Source organism: Acanthaster planci, linkage group LG02 (genome assembly GCF_054643075.1).
Source record: "Acanthaster planci isolate LZ-2023a linkage group LG02, COTS_SCS, whole genome shotgun sequence".
NCBI lineage: Eukaryota > Metazoa > Echinodermata > Asteroidea > Valvatida > Acanthasteridae > Acanthaster > Acanthaster planci.
Genome location: NC_141778.1, coordinates 33,531,104 through 33,546,513, shown reverse-complemented (window position 1 = coordinate 33,546,513; position 15,410 = coordinate 33,531,104). Strand labels below are relative to the sequence as shown.

Sequence of the window (15,410 nt, the reverse complement as noted above, 5' to 3'; positions counted from 1 at the left end):
AGTTGATATACAATTTGACCAAGGAATTCTTTGTCATTGTATTAAGGAACTCAGCCATACAACTAAAGAAAGTGGAAATATCATGATTATGTATAGATTATTTTGTCATATCTCTCGTTTAAAATATGTCAAGAATTATTCACAAGTGAAAGCTCAGTGGTTTAAAATTAAATCTGTGAATAAAATTTGAAAACCTTACACGCTTGTACAGTTTATGTGTGACAGAGTTGTTTTTTTGGGGGGGGGCTGCCTATGGCTATCCAAGCTTCTACAGAAGTTAAAGTGTCAGTGCATAGAGTTCAAATAATTCTTCAAGTTGGGGGTGGAGGAAATATTGTCATCAAACAAAAATAAATATAAAAGTATATTGTTTTAAAATGGAGGGAACATAGCTGTCGCCAGTTCATGGATTAACAAGCACGTATTTTGGCTTCAAAAAGTTGGACAGCAACAAATTTGGGATTAAGGTCCCTTTGGCAATACTGGAGTCAACTTTGTAGACATGGACAAAGTACAAATATTGTGCCTTTGACCTTGAGGATATTTCGATTGATTCCCACCCAACCAACTTGAAAACTCAACCCTTGCTCCACCCAAAATTATTCCTTCCTCTCTCCCAGGTGGAACTTAACAATGAGGGCAGTATACAGCTTTAACGGAAAAGAAACGTGCAAGGCGGGCATATTATCGTAAGGTGCACCGATAATACGGGTGCAATCCACCAATTCGAGCCCCATTGAAAACTGTAAAATCAGCAGTGTTCATGGTCCAATAACATGCATTTCAACATTCGTGAGGTTTCTGAAACGAATTTAATTATTGTCTGGTCCATGATTGCTCAATTTCCGTTATGTTTCTTGAGGGTTGATCAATTTCATTTTCAATTATTCCCACAGAATAAAATCACGTGCACACCAAAGTGTTTTTTTCCCCGAAGTCTGCTTGCACACATTTTTCAAGTGGCAACTCTAAATTTCATCTGGCATTTAGGATCATTAGGACGATGTGTTAGGTAACAATAGTCTATAGTATGTATAGGGATTGGACAGGTAAGGGGGCGGGGTACCCCTCCGTCCCATATCTTGCCTGGCCTAAGGCCCGCGAGAGTTGAAGGTTGTCAATTGAAAAATGGCTGCAAGCAGACATCGGAGAAATAACTTTTCGGGGGGTAGTTTTGTTTTGTGGGAATAACTCAAAATGTAATCCGTTAACCCCCAGAAAATTGAAAAGAACGTGAAAGATTAGGGACCATAGAATAAATAAACGTGTGTTTCAGATACCTCAGGGATGTTGGTACGCATGTTATTGGACCCCGAACAATGCTGATTGTACACTGTTTTCAATGGGGCTTGAATTAATGACTACACCCACAGCTACGATCGGTGCACGAATCGACAATGGCGCCCTCTCTGGTTCTCGTGAAAAAAATAAGCAGACATTACCACTGCCAGTGACGGTGATGAATAGTATAGTGCATGCGAACTCCACTCAGCTGCGCTGACGTAAGTACACAACTAGTCGACACTTCGAACTACTGAGTGGTTAAGCATAGGTCAGAAAGAAATTCATCTAAAAGCAGTGTTCGATTTTTTTTCCTTTTTTGCAAAAGCCCAGCATTCGTTCTGATGGTTGAAGAGTCTTTGTAAGTAAATCATGCATGCCCAAATCGGACTTTGTCCCGTCAAAAAACACGACTAAAGTTAGGCCGCCATGACCGTACGTGGAGGCTCACAGGCCTGTGTCAATGTCATGCAAGTTGCATATTTTTTACAATCATTATTATCCAGATACCTATCTGAGGGCCTGTTTATGGCCTTAGCTAGCTCTATACTACTGAGTGGAGCATTATTATTCCTCAAAATTCGTAAAAGAAAAAATACTAATGCTCCACTCAGTAGAGCTAGCATTTGCCAAACCTTTTCATTGAAAAACTCAAAACTCATCTGGTTAAATACTGGTACTAGTAACTACTAGTATTACCCCAAGATACATTGTGTTGAACCTTTGTGAACAGTTTCAGTGTCCTGAAATTTCATCAGAAATCCAACAATGTCGGTGTCTGGAAATTGGGCTGGAATAAGCCTTTTGCGAGTTAAACTTGAATAAAGTCTGGTACACTGAGTTCTTTAAATTCACGTGAATATAACAATTGGAATTCTCCATACTAAAGCCATTGTTGCTGTACCTCGTGATTCGAGGCAAGTTCCTTAGTTACATAAGAGACGTCTTACAACAATACACTGTTCTCAATGGAAAAGAAGGGCACAAAGGAACCAGTCCATTCCAGAGATAGTGGTCGATGTGCGAAAGCTTGCCCCGAATCAAGAGGTATAGCAACAGTGCCTTAAGTCTGGGGAATTCAAATTGTTATGTTTATGTGCAATCAGATAACTCAGTGTACCAGATTTTATTCAAATTTAACTCGCAAATGGCTTATCCAGCTGAGTGTTCCCTAACGTGGTGCACTAGAAAAATACTCAGAAAATCCCACATGGGCCTAGGCCTAAACATTTTCAAAGTTCTTAAAGTTGATAAATTCTTGTAAAGCATCTTTCCTTCTGCTCACATACCAGTCCACAAGCATGTCAGAAAATTAAATTATTTTCATATTTTTGTGCACAATCTAAAAGCGTTCATTTTGTGTGTCGGAAAAAAATAAAATGTCATCAGAAGTTTTTAGCAGATACACAAAACTGAGATTTATAAAACAGAATAATAGGGGTAAAAATATAGCTCTGGTAAGACACGAGAGGCAAAAAATGAAAGTGGGCCATGTTAGGGTACATCATTTATGTAGGTCTAAACAATCAATCCAAAGCCATGAAAGTAGATCAAGGACTTCAGATTACAGAGCAGGGACATGGAATTGGAAATTCACATGGTACTGCATGGTGTTCAGAGAGCATTGTTATGTCAGTGTTTGGTATAACCAGCCATTTCTGGATGAGTATCGTCGATATATCAAATATATTGATATGGGTTTGATATCGATGTCGCCGATGTTATTTACTTGGTAATATCAATATCTGATATCAAAAATATCAGATTTTGAAGAAATATTGAAACTTCGAAAACATCGATATTGAAAAATACATTGAAAATATTCCTACTGAGGAACAAACTTTATAACAAAATATTAAAGTGCATCAGGGCATTACCGTAATTTTCAGTAAGCTACGGCTTACGTCAGTTCTCATGCTGAGTGAAAGATGTCCCTGCAGCATATACTCAGGGCAGCTTATACGGCGACATACGGCGACAAATTCAGTCACCTATCTCAGTCTCGCACTCAGTAATTTGCATACACTTTTCCTCGAAACTATCACAAAATTTATCTTCCCAAATAGAGAATTATTTACTAACCAAACATACGTAGACTAGCACCACATGCTGATGATATCACTACGCGTGACAGCGTGTATCTCATCCCATGTAGGCAACGTACACAGTACGGATGCTAGAACATGTCGCCAAAGTGAATTGGATCACACCATTGCGGTATAGGGGTATACCCTGAGAACAGTTTACCAACAATTCATGCCTGTTATAATACCTTGAAATTTAAGATGAATAAAATTTGACATATCGATAATATCGATATTAAAAAACCGATGCATTAGTATCGGCCAAAATACAATATCGACAGTACCTAATTCTGGACTATCGCCCACCAATTTGTTGATCCAGCATGAAATGTCATTTAGACTGAACTTCTCATTTTTGAAACAATCATTTGCAACCATAAATTAAATTAGAAAGAAAAGCTAATTGAATGATTGTGGAATTATTGATTACTGATGCAGTAAGATGACTGATTGTGCAAAGATCAGGTGATCATTCATTTCACTATAGCCCCATAGTGTAGCTCATATATCATGGAGTACCCTAAATTCGTGCATACAAATATTTGGGCATCCAACTTTCTCGTCTTGAAACTCTTGAAATTTACTGCCGATGATCGATCATCACTTTGGCATTTTTCTTTCTGCAGCTACGTGCAAATTAAAAGCTTTTCCAGTGAGAGTTCAGGAAAAATGTCTGCAGAGCATAGTGTTTGACTTTACAGACTAAATACAAAAATTAACTGTTTGGAATTGTCTACAAAATGAATAAATGATCATTGTTCACTCACGATCAGTTTTAGACGTCCAACATCGCTACACTAAAGCAATTAATGCAAAAAATAATTCTTCATTCAAAGAGACATGAACTGGCAGATTTTTCAGAAGTAGGCATTACCAGTGCCTCATAAAATGACGTTTGCAACGTACCTTCTGTAGGTGAATTTTGGTGACGTAAGGTTTACTACAGCTGATCTGACTCGTTTGCTGACGACGTTGTTCCTGCTGCTTCAATGACATTTGATATGCTTTATGATATATTCCATGTAGGATTTTAGTCAAACCTTAATTATTTAGAATGAAGCCATTAGAAATTAAGTTTATTTAAGAACCAATTTTGGTCAATGTACTAAGTGTGAGAATTATGGTGACTCATAGATACTGGACCACCTCCATGATTGAGGTAGTACGGTATATGAACCATATTAGGGGCTAACATACACGTACATGTGTCAACTGATTGTACCCAACGTCTGCCCCCAGAACTGTGGGGTTAGTTGCCTGCCATGCTTAGCGGACAACAAATCCCACAGTTCTGAGGGTACCCAACATCGATATCACATCAACCATATCAAGGTCATGGTTATCGACTATAAGATGACCTATTAACTGTGACTCTTCATATCGCCTCTGTTTGTATTTGGACATGATCGGCAACAGTAGAGTCTGAGATCCTACCGTGGATCAAAATCTTCAGATTTCACCCCCAAACAGTCCTAAAACTGTGTAATATGCCCACTTTAGGATTCAGTAGGAATTCAAGATTCCGATGATGGTGGCAAGGGTACTCACATGGGAAGAAAATATTAAAAGGGACGATTCGTAAAGTCCTAGTGACTCAGACTAACAATGACAAATGGCATTTAGCATAATGCTGAACCCAGCAATATCCAACAGTTGGTAGTTTTTGATGGATTTTGTTGCTGTGAGCAGTGAACAGGCTATTTGTTTTAGCTCTGGGATTCTGTTTGGTTTAGCAGGCTTCATACTTTTGTAACTGTCGGATGTCGTTGGATTTAGCAGGATAACAGCATAATTAGGGTAGGGGGTTGGCAATGAGGAAGTTGTCTCGCAAATTTTTGGAGAAAAACCACACATTCAAAAACTATAAAATGTAAAAAAAATCTGAAAATCAGGGCAGGGGTGTGAATTGAAAAATTGATTTAGGAAATGGTTTAAACACGAGGCCCCTTTTTGTGTGGATGGTAAATAAATATTGTGCTTGTTCGTTGAGCGTAATTGCTCAATATCTTGTTTAGTTTACATACATCAGTAATATGTAGCTGTGTAGAACCCGTTATAATTTCACCTTCAGACAGTTGCTTTTTCTTTGTAGTTTGCAGTTGTGGAAAATTATTCAAAAATGGAAGTTGGAAATTTCACACAGGGTCAAGATCAACTCGATACTAGCACAATATGATTGTGTGACATGATCTTGCTAATAAATCAAGCACACCCAACAGATACAAGTCATGGGCACTTACATGTACACATCTCTAACGGTCCCAAATCTTCCAATTTCGATATGATTTTTACATACGCCCTAGGGGGTTAGGGTTGAGAGCCTGTAACCACTTCCCAGTTAATTGTAGAATGGTCCATGTGTACATGTACATACATAACCTAGTTCCATGTACATGTAAATGCTCAAATGGTCATATAGTTTTGGAATATAGCACCTCTTTCTAGTCTGAGTAACTTGGACCCCATTTACTGCCATTTTAAGATTGGAACGTGATCTGGTGATAGGGCCCAAGCAGATCGGCAGGGATACATATACATGGAAATGTAACAGCCTAACAAGAACGTCAGATTTCACCCTCAAAATGGCCTCAATAATAGGCCTATTAGATATGCCCTTGATGTACAAGGAGAGTTTGAGGATTACCTTGGAGGTACAAGTACTTGGTTTTTAGTCACATAAAAATATACATGTAGAAGTGAGGCTTGGAACCCGAAGTAGTCAGGCATCACTCTATTCAACAGACTGTGTCAAATAAGATAGATATAGGGAACATGATCCCAAATGACTTTCCTGTGAATATGGTCTATTCCAAGGGCTCCTATACATGTAGGGCATATTGCGACTTGTATTACTGCATTCAAAATGGCATGCAAGTTGTGACCTGACTTGACCTCACATGTCATTATATCATGTGCACTGCCCATGTGCAGATGACTCTTTTCTGCCATGGTCATGTACATGTGCATACATGGACAACTATACGCAATAAATATTGACCACCTACATGTAGCTACGAGGCAATTGACCATTTTACATGCCAGGAAACATTTGCCAGCACGAGGGAAGCTGGGAAGGTGCTGGTGAAATGATATTGACCTGTGTCACTGCACATTCCCTAGTGATGGATCATCATCACTTTATGCATGCATAGCAACCAGATTGGCCATATGCAATGAACATGGTGAATGAGTTTACCTACCCAGGAGTCACTTAGGCAAAGTTGTCACAGGTTACTTAGTGAATTGTTAATCTGTGGAATGTTTTGATTTAAATCACTTCTGACGTTTCTTGTCTACTTGTGCCTTGCTTTATGAATGTACAAGTACATAGACAGTATGAATAATTATACGTAACTGGCTCAAGCAAAACCAAACACTCGGGGTGAAAATTCAAAATTGGATTTGGGGATCACTGTAATTTACGTGTAAACAACAGAACAAACTTTCATTTGATGTGTGTTTAGATAAAATCTGACAAAGATATGGAACTTGAAAAATGAAAATGTTACAGTTGAAATGAAATTTTTTGATGTTGTAGAACCATACTGTGTAATGGAAAATAGTAACGAGGTTTTTCCAGAGCTGGTCACGTACTGGTACATGCCCATAATTGACTCTTCACATCAGGAAAAAAGTAGAAAAAATGTTGAAAGTGTTGCAGTGTACACAAGGTAAATTATTGCATGTTTTTGTGCATGTAGAACAATACAGCCATGTCAGAAAAAAGGCTTCCGGTGCTGTAGTTGTCAAACTCAACTTTTATTTAATATTGCCAGCCCTGATCATCCTGTCGAAAGTAAAAGTTGTGTAAGGACTTGTTCAGTAAAGCATGACATTCTTGTAGGACCAAGAGCTAATCTCATGGGGGGAGGCCTTACATGTATGCTAAGCACAGATGGTTGTGTAGTACATGTGACAGATATTCTGATAATTTCTGCTTAGTGCATCTGTTAAGCAGTGTTTTCATCTTCATTGGAAGGTCAATGAATGTGACACCTGCCCCTTGATAAAAGCGCTCATGCTGACCGCTGACCTTTTCAGCCAGTGTTGATTCACACGAAATCCAAAAGGGTATTAGGTGTCTTCAACACAAATTGCAGCCCATGCAAAACCTGTTTGCCACAGCAGTCTACACAGGAAGTTGTTGACAGGAACCTAATGGGTTCTAAGGTTAAAATGTCCCTTGACCCACCTTACCCCACTCCTGTGCTGCTACACCGAAGTACATACGTGTAGCAAGAGGTACCAATATTGATCCATATACCGTGTTGTATTCAGTTGTCTTGAAACCTATCCAAAATGTTTAGGTTCGTGTAAGAGATATATAATCTGAGGCTTCAGGAGGTGATCCTTAAGCCTAACCATCTACTGCCCAGGCACCTTTTGCTAGGACACACCCTCAATCCTTCAAAATCCTCAAACTACCCCCAAGGAGAAATTGGGTAAAGCCTCAATCCTCCCAAATCCTCTGAGTATGTCTTGGATACGTTCCATGGAGGGATGAACACTGTTGCAATTCCGCACATTTTGTCGAGGCAGTGTGAAGGGTATCCTGGAGCAGTATGGATGATTTGATGTACATAATCTGGGCATGAATTTGTGCGTGGTGGAGCCTAAACAACATGAGTTCTACTTTGGATAATGCGTCTTTTGCAATGAGCAACACAGCTTTGCCATACAGCCTCAAAAAAGGATTGAGGATGGTTAGGGTTAAGGTTCTTCCAAGGTTTCAAAGATGAAGGTTGTGGTTGCCTCACAGTACAAATGATTATTCATTTTGGTATTTTCATAAATTTGATATTGGAATGTATGTGGAAGGATGTCATCTTTGTCATATTCCTTCCAAACCTGCCAAAATCTTACAATATTTCATGAGTTAATGAGTTCCGTACAATTGACTGTATCCAGTATTTACATCTGTGGGGTTCATAACCCACAATTTTTGTACAGCAGATGTATCATTGAAATATTGCGGATTCTGGCGAATTTCTCGTAAAAATGCCAAGTAAGTTACATTAGGATGAATTTCAGAAACCCTAAGAAAATCTCCATGTAAAAGAAAACAATCAGAAAAATTCCATCAAAAACGGATGAAAACTTTAAAATAGGTTAAATAAAGTTAATAGTACATGTATAGATCATAAATCATGCACATATTATTTGCTTGCCTCGTGTTGCAGCCAATTCTGGTATCAACTTCATTTCTGTTGAGCCAGCATCCAGACTTAGTTCTGAAATGCCTGTTTTCTTGAAACGAAGTGAAGAGTTACTGATCTTCCATAAATTGTCAACAAAGTCATTGACAATAAATTGTGGGGAGAATTGCAACCTTTAGTACTATCTTTATTCCAACTGTGTACAATGACAAGATACCATTCATTAAAAGTGTTAAATTGCCAGTCAGGCATCTCCAATCCCATACCTTCCTCCCGTGTCTGTCCAGCCTGACCTGGCTAGATTTCCCTTGACAAGAGGCCTACAGTCTCCTCTTCTCCCTTCCGTTTCTTCTCCAGCATACATTGAGTACATAGCAACAGCTTGGCCCACCATCTTCACCAAATTACTTCCATCCTGACCTTGTTTGGCTGGATTTGACGTGACGCACAGGAAGTAGGGGGTTAAGTGCGGCCAGCTCTTTTGATCCTGTTTGTCCCTCCCTCCTCCAGACTTGTCGGGACTGTGAACTTGCCTAATTCTAGTGAGTGATTTTTGTCTGTGTAGGACCCTGATGACATGCATGTATGTAGTCAGTTTTGTGTGTGGCCACTTTTCAGGGTACAGTTTGAAAGTCTGAGTGTGTCTCAAATTGTTATAATTGAAATTGAGACAGGTGTCAAGTGAATTCCTTGCATACATGTACATGTACAGTAAGCCAGTATGTCAAGTAGATTGGAGGGCAAATACATACATGTACACATTTAATGACCCAGCTTTTTTACATTTTCACAACTAATCCAATCTGTGGAAGGCCACAGTCATTTGGACAGTGAGTGTTTAAATTTAAGTACTGGTTTTGCCCTTACCTGACATTACTGTATTTATAAACACTGTATACTCGGTGCTTGTCCAAGAGCTTACGAAAGAAGTTCACAAGCTTACTTGGGTGTGACTTGAACCCGTGACCTCCTGCTTACTAGTACAGCTGTCTTAACCACTTGATCACTGAGTTTGCCAGGGTTGGCTGGTTGGTCTGAGGTAGGTCTAGCAGCGGGTACCACAAAATATTGTTGAAATTGTCCCTTGTGAACTTGTGCTGCTTGGTATGTCAATATGTAGCAATGATTTTTTAAAATCATTTTAGCAATGAGTGGCCAGTATTAGAGTGACCTTGCGTGACCAACATCTGTGACCATACAGTTACTAGGTCCCTAAATTCGCCAGCTACATGTTTTTTCAGGTCTGATTGGTTTAGACAGTGGGTGGCGAAATAAGGGACCTGGTGATCGGTCACAGACGTTAGTTGTACATGTTCTGTAGGGCCTGTTTGTTTCATACAAATGCAGATCGCGATCAGTGATCTGTTGCTGGTTCACTGACACCAAAACCCACCTGATGGATAGCGCGAACTAGCTCTTGGATCACTGATCCAAATCCGGATCATGATCAGTGATCTGTTGCTGGTTCACTGACACCAGAACCCACCTAATGGATAGTGCAAAACAACTCTTGGATTGCAGATCCCAATCCAGATACAAACAGGCCCCAAGATAAAGTTTGATTTGTGGGGTTTTGGCCACTTGATGTCCATTGATACTTGCAGAAATGATTCCCTCTCGTATGCATTTATGTAGGTTATCAGCCACTTCTGTTTGAATACATGTATCCTATGATACAGTAGTCAATACAAAGACGAAGTGTCAGAGGCACGTGATTACCGTGCGTGCTTATTAAATACAACCAGGAACTTAGAGGAAGTCTAGGCTGGGGGTGGAACCTGGTAAGGTTTAGGCAGTTGGAATGGAGGAAGTTATGGATTGTCTGTTGCTTGGTATCGCTGGTTGGCAGGCACACGGCCGATCAGGGCAGAGCGGCAAAGGACGCCTGCAAAGGGAGGGGGGAGTTTTAGACTTGGACTGAAATACTTGATCATTATCACGTCCTGTATTTTCAGTTGTCTCACAGGCCGAGTCTGGGTTTCAGTTGCAAGAGACACAGTTTCATTCTGTCACATAAAAGTCACAAGATCATACTAGTCACCTCGGCAACTGTCTCTATGACGAAACATGAATGCGCAGGTAAAACGGAAGCAGTGTATTATTTCATTTGCGGCCATGAAGCGATGCCTGTTCTCGTTGCGCATGTACATACCGGTACTTCCGGTTTTCCAATTAACAACTGTCCTGCCCAAAAAGCCAGTAGCATCAGGTTGCTAACATCATGGAACTGGCAATATTACAGTGTAGGTGTGTGGTTTCCATTTCCTGCAGGCTAAGCCAAAAAGGTCAGGGCTTTTGTCTGGTTGGGACAGGTAAGACAACAAAGGAAACATGGCTGGCCAGCAAGTTTTTTTGACATGTGTTAAGGGCCTGTTCTTCATAATGTGAGAACAAATGTTGGTGCTTGGTCAAATGTACATGCGCATAAATGTACATGTGTACTTCCTAAACCTCCCATTTTGTAGATGTACCGGTTAAGTGTATTGTGAAGAGTTTTCCATTTCAACATGTACTGTAAATACATTTACTACAAGGTACGCTCTCAGTAAGCATATATACATAGATGTACGGCACATGTACATTTGTATGCATTGACATGGGCTTACGTGTGTGCAGACAGCATGGCTTCATGTACATTTACATGCATGTGCCAGCAGCTCATGAACAGGAAGTTCAGGATGTAAGGAATATGTCATTTCAGCACTTAGTGAATCGACTCAATGACTAGTTCTCCACCAATCCCGAAAGAATTGATTGTGCCGATATTGACTTTGCTTACGGTAGTGCATGTGCACGACTTAGATCAATTTCCAGCCAAATTTGATATCTACAGTCTTCTTGTGGAACTTATTGTTTAGTTCATAGTGGTTGTGTCTGTTTGGCCCCTGAGGGAGCAAAATCTTTATTCTGATGGAAGAGATCAGCTGGTTCATTCAGCTGGTTTGTGAGAAGTTTGACACCAAAGTAATTGCAGAAAACAGGAAATGCATGCAGACATGCATTTTACCCATTCTGAATTGGACCTAATTCTATGTAGCTCTTTAAAATCAGAAAATTTTCCATAAAATAATTTAAGCATGAAATAAATACCGTGCTAAAGCCTTAAAGTCCTCATGAAATGAATTGCATTTCTGTTAGCAGACAATTATGCACTTAGCAGGAAACTGAACTTAGGTTTAATATCCAGTGCATTTTGCCCTTTTTTAAGCTCAAGTGTAACTTGTTCATTGGGGTCTCATTTATTTCCCTCAACTATTAAAACAATATATCACATATCAGTTGGACGCCTTACTGTGCCTGGCTTTATCTGACCAAAATGAAGTTCTCGAGGAAGTGCTTGGTGTGCCTGTATGAGACAGACTGTCAACTCCTGATCATGCCTACTCTTCCTGAATGCATTAATGAGCAGGAGTCCCAGGAAATGCTATCTGACATCATGTAGGCCTACACATCTTACAGGGGTGGGGCCATGGATGGGGGGCCACTTAATGGTTGCTTGTCAATGGGGAACAGTTGGTTTTGGATGGTATTAGGTGGATATGGTGGTATTATGCAACTGTGACCAGAGTCCACTTTTAATGGGACTTTGCAACTCAGAATTTCCCTTAGTTCATCATCACTCTGTTGTAGCTATTAGTGAAACTCATACATGTAGCAAGCATTGGCTAGAATGCACCAACTTGTCAACAGTGGTGGCTGAAAAAAACTAATTTTAATGGGTGAAAAAAAAAGTTCAAAGGTCCAAACTGTCCTGTTTGTGAATGACTGGGAAGTTTGAAATGTGATTGTGAATAGTAATCGACTAGGCAGCTTCACCAAAATGAGAACTAAGTTGGGATATTACATGTGTTGTTATACAATACATGCACAAATTCCTGTCTGATCAGTGGATCATTGATCACATCATTCCATTATTCATTGTATTCAATGGTACCCGTTAAGTAGAATTTCTTTTTGCTTAACTGTTTCCCCCCCCCTCCATTTCATATTCTTTCACAGTAAGGAAGAGGAAAATGTAGGGATGGGAATCAATGTCACATTACATGAGACTACCAGTGGGTGGCGCTGACTGCCAGTGGGTGGCGCTTCAGACTCGAATCTGTGTCAAAAAAATGGCAGACATTAATATGCGAAGACTGTTAATTTGTTTTTACAGAAGAGGATTTATATAGGTGTTATATAAAAAAAAATTAATAAGTGAATGTTTCACATTTGTGCAGAGTTAAGAACAATTTCATTTGGTGATTTACTGTGGAGTGAAACATTTCATCTGTCACTTTATGAAATTATTCCTACCATTGTACTCATAAACATTCATTGTTTGTATACTACCCAGTATTATGCCTTTGAATCCTGTAATCTTATTGTTGGGCATGAGAAGGAATGTCCACATTCTATGGAGTGGCTCCCAATAGAATTGGCTTTAAATAGGTCAGGTATTTCCATTGCTTTTTCTGCTTAAACCCTCTTCACATTGTACCTGCCTTCTTGTAGCATACACTTGCTCACAATTTACACATATATAATTTACTAAGAAATTTTACACAGTGACAACTGCACATGCATTCATGTACATGGCACTTCAGTAAACACACGAGGATAATAACTTTCGACAAAGAGAGAGAAGCCACAAGTTCAGCACCATTTTTACGTTCAGCTCCATGGCTGCTATCATGGTATTTACCCACAGGGAAGTACCTACATTATTTTGACTGTATTAGGACCTGTACCCAGTGTGTATTGAACAGGACACATCGTATAAAGGGCAGTATAACCAACATTGTTATGTTTGTTCAGATTTCAGGAAATAGGGTACATAAACACTGTACCGTGCTTGAGATCAAAACTTGGCAGGAAAATGTTTTTATAAAGAGGTCAGAACTTTGCCAAGTACATGGTACATGTAGTTGCATAAAAACTGGAAAATTGCATCTATTTGAATACTACACATCCATTCATAGCATATGATGCCATGTATGCTCATTATTTTGAGTGTCCATGAAAATGTATTTCTTGTCCCTTTTTTTTCATTTAACAGGAAATGACGTATTGAACATGTATGTACTTTGCAGCCAAGATTGTGTCCGTCCTCAGTGGTGAGATGTAGTGAAGAAAATTGACAGTGCCACATAAGTGTCACAACAGGAGTAACGAGCAGATTAATCAAGAGGTGAGAAATGTGTACATTGTGCTTTGTATGTATGTCTGTGTGCAATTGTTATCAGAGATGCACGCTTGTTTAATTTTCCTTTGCATTATCAATGGAGTAGTAAGTGGATTTTGAGAGAATTACATGTAATTTGGTAATGCTTGTACATAGACCGGAAGTCAATATTGCATAACGTTTTAATGGAAGTCTCTGGGAAATATGTAAAAGTTTTGTGTGCAGTCCATACAAAGGTTGGCACAGTTTCTGCTAAACATCAAACAGCAACTTCAGTGGCATGAACTTTGACCTTGACGTTATCAAGTCAGTATCAACTTGCCAGTTTCTTCTGGTGTGTCAGATTCTCTCTTAGGGGATGTATTGGTTGCTAGGACAGCTAGAGTCGAGTGTCAGATGTTAGAACATGGCTCAAGTTCGATGTTGCATTCTTGCCCTTTAAAATATACATATTTTCTCTTTTAGGAGAACCACACTCTACATGTTTAATTATTCTTTTTTTTTTACTCTTGTCTCAAATGATCGTCTTCCTTGTGCACAACCTGATATTTAAAAACAAAGTACTGTTGCCGGGTTGGTGTCTGTGTGACATTGCATGCAGCACCTCAAGGGTCTCAAAAATTAAGCCCTCCTGCCCAGAGTAGGCACTGGAAAAAACTAATCTAGGGCCAGGAGTTGTGAATTGAAATTCACAGTTGGGGGAGATGGTGCGGCGGTCCACTTTTCCAATCTGTTTACTAACAGAACCGCAAGCAGATCAGTGAAAGCTCATGGATGCATGGATCGTAAATGACAGGAGGAAAAACAGGATTGGAGTGAGTGTGGGTCATTAGCCAAGAGAGATAGAGAGAGAATAGGTTCACAGAGCCAACCTGTTTCCCTGTTGAATCCCTAGTGAATATCTAAAGGATTCCCATATGGCCTACTCAAGAGAAAAGAAACCAATTCCAGGTTTCGTTAAGATAGACACCGGTAGATCACAGTCGGAGAAAGGCTGAAAAATTGGAACCACAGTGCCCTCCTGCTTCCATAGAGAATCCCAAAGGAATGCACACAAAGCACACATGGTCCGTGCACCAGAAACATAATCCATATTGATTAAAGCCGGACTGAAGTCTGTGAAGATCCTGCATGAGGAAGTGCAAAAAAAAATGGTCCCCTTGTGGCAGTTGACTTCCCTGGAGAATCCCGGGAGGATCTGAAGGGAAGCCCACCTGGCTGGTGAAGGCATCTAGAAACCAAGAACACATGCTGACCTAGGTGGACCTGGGGGGCCCCGGTTCACAGCTGAGGAAGTCCAAGTATGCCAGAGTGATCTCTCAGTGAATCGGAGAGGGAAGATCTGAAACAAGGTTAATGGTAGGGGCTGGGAAATCCAAAACAGCTGGTGACCCTAGTGGGATGTTGGAGCCAAGTTCACAATCCAGGAAAAGGAAGACAGCACTACTTCATCAAAATACTGTCTGGTGTGTGGGCAGAGAAACCCCACATACTGTATGTATACATGTACAGTCGGTTCCCCCCCCCCCATTTTACCCCCCACCAACCCCCCAGGAGGAAAGTACCACTTCATCAAACTATTGCGGTTTTCTCTGGAGAGTCGGATAAGCACACCACGCAGAGGCACTTAACAGGGATCTCACCCTCAGGAAGCTGAGGAAAGTACTACATGTACCGGTGCTTCATCAACCTAGCCCCTTCAGTGAGAGACAAGGAAAACATGAA

At 40.1% G+C, this 15,410-nt stretch overlaps 1 protein-coding gene across 16 annotated transcripts in view; it reads left to right on the top strand.

The window, feature by feature from the left end:
* Positions 1–1,442: 1,442 nt before the first annotated feature.
* Positions 1,443–15,410, top strand: part of LOC110988633 (inositol polyphosphate-4-phosphatase type I A-like) — a 69,781-nt gene continuing 55,813 nt past the window's right edge. For 7 of the 16 annotated variants that reach the window (XM_022252359.2, XM_087133258.1, XM_022252357.2 and 4 more), the window contains exons 1-3: positions 1,502–1,642; positions 8,879–9,063; positions 13,560–13,691. The gene's annotated coding sequence lies outside the window, so the exon portion shown is untranslated. Of the gene's footprint in view, positions 1,643–8,878; positions 9,064–13,559; positions 13,692–15,410 lie in introns of all 16 variants that reach the window. The other 9 variants (XM_022252352.2, XM_087133254.1, XM_022252353.2 and 6 more) reach the window with 8 other exon arrangements.